This window comes from Balaenoptera acutorostrata, chromosome 11 (genome assembly GCF_949987535.1).
Source record: "Balaenoptera acutorostrata chromosome 11, mBalAcu1.1, whole genome shotgun sequence".
NCBI classification, from domain to species: Eukaryota; Metazoa; Chordata; class Mammalia; order Artiodactyla; family Balaenopteridae; genus Balaenoptera; species Balaenoptera acutorostrata.
In genome coordinates this window covers 91,471,061-91,475,338 of record NC_080074.1, presented here as the reverse complement: position 1 = coordinate 91,475,338, position 4,278 = coordinate 91,471,061, and the positions used below count along the sequence as shown (strand labels likewise).

The 4,278-nt window shown below is 40.6% G+C and overlaps 1 pseudogene; it reads left to right on the top strand.

The window, feature by feature from the left end:
• Positions 1-1,675: 1,675 nt before the first annotated feature.
• LOC130709292 (phosphorylase b kinase regulatory subunit beta-like) lies at positions 1,676-2,468 on the top strand (annotated as a pseudogene).
• The last annotated feature ends 1,810 nt before the right edge of the window (positions 2,469-4,278 follow it).

The following is a 4,278-nucleotide window of genomic DNA, read 5'->3' as shown; positions in this document are numbered from 1 at the left end:
TGAAATTATTCCAAATCTTTATTGTCCATTGTTCCCTTTTTAAAAACAGGTCCAGAACAGACATGAGACAAGCAACCAAATATATGGCATCGTTTTTCACCTAAATACTCAGAGTTTCAAAAGCATTCTTTCCTCTCCCAAGCCACCCCTTCTCCTCGTGGCTTCTAAAAAGTTCTACTTAAATGGATAAGCTCCCCACTGGGGACATTATCAGTTAAGAACTTCTGCTCCAGCCTTTGCACTTTGCAGTAATTCAACAATCTTTTATATGTTAAAAACAATCTCGGGCTTCCCTGGTGGCTCAGTGGTTGAGAATCTGCCTGCCAATGCAGGGGACACGGGTTCGAGCCCTGGTATGGGAAGATCCCACATGCCACGGAGCAACTGGGCCCGTGAGCCACAACTACTGAGCCTGCGCGTCTGGAGCCTGTGCTCCGCAACAAGAGAGGCCGCGATAGTGAGAGGCCCGGGCACCGCGATTAAGAGTGGCCCCCACTTGCCACAACTAGAGAAAGCCCTCGCACAGAAACGAAGACCCAACACAGCTAAAAATAATAAAATAAATAAATAAATAATAATAAAACATATAAAGGAATTCCTTTAAAAAAAAAATCTCACTTCCAAGATTTGGTGTTTCTTGCTAATGCAAAACATCACTGGAAAAGATCATCCTTTTTTCTATAGTGGAACCAACAAAAGAGAAGGGCACTAAGCCTTAAGAAATTCACTAAAACCTTTTTTCCTTTTCATTAAAGCTTAAAACCTTACGTATCATTACAAAATGAAACAAATTTACCAGTCATTAGACTGAATTTGCTGATAAATAAGTACTTTTCTGCTTTTGAAAATCCTTTACAAAAAAGATTAACAAAAGCAGTTCCTATCAAGGTGATTATAGTACATGCTTTTACTTTTTAAAAGAAACCAATTTCCCATGTTCTTACTTTGATAGGTTAATGCTAAACTCCACAAGAAGAAATCTTTTGGAAATGCGGACATAACCTGGGTTAGACATATTCCAGTGCTTTTCTCAGATGTTCTGGGTCTTTTCTTAAACATTCTAGGTTTGGTATGCAATATGAAACGCAATTGGGTAAAGGACAGTTCGAAGTTCCTTTGTATGTGCTGTTCAAAAAATAAGTTTACAAAGTCAAAAGTCAGTGCAGTGTGTGTATGCAATAATTTTGTATGTCTGTGTGACAAACCTGTACAATTGGTCGGCTACTGTTACCTGCTTTCTCTCCAGCACCTGTTTAACACAGCATAACGTGGTAGATACTCAATAAAAGATTACTGAATTGAAAGGATGGTTGACGTGTAACAAAGATTACATATAACCCTTAGTTTAAAATGCCTACTTTTTTAAACAATTGATTCTCAAAAAAAAAGTGAATACGAGATTGATTGCTAAATTACTGAATACCTGTAAAGGAGTGTTTAACCTACTCCAACCTACACAATATGTCGACGGGATGTGAACACTCTTAATTAGCTGCATCCATTGGACGAGTTTCCCTACCTCACTGAGATCACCGTCTCCCTCTTAAAACAGAATATTGGGTGCTCGGGAGGCCGCGGAGACAGGTCGAAGCTCGCCCTCGCGATGACTTCCGGCTGGTGCGCCTCCCGACAGTGTCGTGCGGGGCGGGGCCTGCCGGGCGGAGCAGATCGCGCGATGTTTGCGCTCGTGGCCAAAGTGAGCTGGAAGGTCTTGGAGCGAAGACCCCTCACCCAAAGCTCAGTTTTGCAAACTGCTATAGTTCAGCCTGCGACGCTTATTTGTAATGGCCAGCTCTCACCTGATGCATTCTTAAGGTATGGCTTCTCCACCAGCTTTCTTAAAAGTCTGGCTCACTTTGAACCCCTTAAAAGCATTAATCTTCCGAGACCTGATAATAAAACTATGGGATAAATTGGATCACTATTACAGAGTTGTCAAGTGACATTGCTGCCGTATCAAAGTCCAACCACAGGTCTCTTGCCCACTAAAACATGTGGCGATGATCAGGCCAAGATCCACGACAGTCTGTACTGTGCTAAGGGGCCTGGCTCTTGCATACAGGCGCGTTGATGAGGACAAGGGAAGGACCCATGAGCTGGAGCATTCGGCCGTAAAATGCATGAGAGGAATTCTCTACTGCTATGTGCGTCAGGCCCATAAGGTCCAGCGGTTTAAGCAGGATCCACTCCCAACATGTCTTTACTCTATCTTCAAGGCACGGACAGGGGATGAGATCCTCTGCTATGAGGAATATGGTCATCTTCAGATAAATGCAGTGTCACTCTATCTCCTTTACCTTGTGGAAATGATTTCCTCAGGACTCCAGATTATCTATAACACTGATGAGGTCTCTTTTATTCAGAACCTTTTATTTTGTGTAGAAAGCACTTACTGTGTACCTGACTTTGGTGTCTGGGAAAGAGGAAGCAAATATAATAATGGCAGCACAGAGTTGCATTCGAGGTAATTTGCTGATTTATCAGTGTTTTTGTTTTTGTTTTAATTTAAATGTGTGAAATTTGAATATGAATAAAAATCAAAGTACTAGATTGGAAAACATAAAAATAAAAAATAAAACGGAACTAATATTAATGATGACAATTAAATCAGACAACACACACATTGTGCCCAGCATTGCACCAGGCATGTAGTAGATACCCATTAGATGGTAATAATTATTTTATTTTACGAGAGTGAAAAGAAGAGTTTATTCTACCTGGTGACTCTGTTCTGATTCTGAGAGAAAGTAGCAAATTTTTATAATATGTATGAACTTTTCATCTTATGTATAAACGTTGCCTTCTCTCTCCTCTTTTTTTAGAAGAATGGGATAGAGGGCTGACCAGTACCTGGAAAAAAAACAGCTGCATCCTTACACCTGACCTTCCAGGATACCCCCTCCCTCATCATTGCCGCCTCTATTGCTTTTGTCTGATTTCTGCATGTTGATCTCGATTTGTCTTGGGTCTGCATTGAGCCACCTGCAGGGCTTTTGTTTCTCCACCTATTGAGTCTCCCTTTGAGTAGAAAAAAGAAAAGATTTCCAGAGTCTGGACAAGAACATTTTCTTAAGTACCTAACAATAAAAGGGGCATGAAACTATTTACCAATTTCACTTAAATCCGGTAAAATTGCCATTTACAGGGTGTTGCGTTAAGTTGATTGCTTTCCTTTCTCTAAATAAAGACTTAAATTTCAGCTCACAGGAAAAACTGATGCCAAGAGAAGCCGCCGGTGAAATGATACAAGCAGCCCCGGACGGGGGAATGTTAGAGGCAGGGTGGGGAGGAAAACAAAACTTGAACCAAAACCTTCACCGCATGTTTCATTTTAGAGTAATAATTAATCAAAAACAAACTAAATGTCAAGTTTCCTTGGAATATTATTCTCCCGGTCACGAGGCCACTTTTCATTGTTTCTCGGCGTGATCCTGAATAGAGATATTGTACAGCCCACATTAGGGAGAGAAACTAGTTGCTCTCAACTCTGACCACAGATGTAAAGTAACAGCCTCTGTTATTCTTTCAGAAGTTTTGACTTCATTTTTTCTGGAAACTATAAAAAGAAATCTTTTTTGTTGCTACAGTTTTGCTGTGCTAGATGCTTTGTATTGCTTCCCTTCAGTCTGGTCTTAAGAGATGAGCTTTATCCTGCATACCTATTAGCAAAGAAAAGTGTCTTAGAATCCCTACACAAAAGAATTATTTTGTAGAGGTGCCCGGCCATAGGTTTATATTCATTCCTGGTTCCTCAGGTGACCTATAACGCATAACAAATTTTTTGAAGCAATTAGAAAAAAGATGGTGAGACTAAAGAAGAATTTGAAAGTTCACTGTATCCAATAACCCAAGAAGAACTTTAAAAGAAAAAAGAAAAAAAACATTCAGAGAGACAAAGTGGTTTCTAAAATAAACAAACAAGGATCTGCCTTAATAAAGTAGTTGACAGCGTCTCTCCCTCTTTTCCAGGCTCAGCCACCAGCAACAGACAAAAGGCCTCGTTTGCACAGCTGTTGCCCAGAGAACTAAACAAAGCGCTGAAACTTTAACTTGAATTTGAAGAAAAAAAAAAAGTCAACTGACAAAAAAAGCACAGATATCAGGAAGTCAACAAAGAGGCAAAAAACTTTGCGAGGTCAGGAAGAAGAATTTTCTAAAAGGTAAATTTCCTGGGAGCTTGAAGGAAACTGGAAATTGGAGTCTGATAAAGGCACCGGGGCTGAGCTCTGGAAGCTCCCATCCCCGCACAGCCACCAGAGTGAAGATCACAACAGCAGG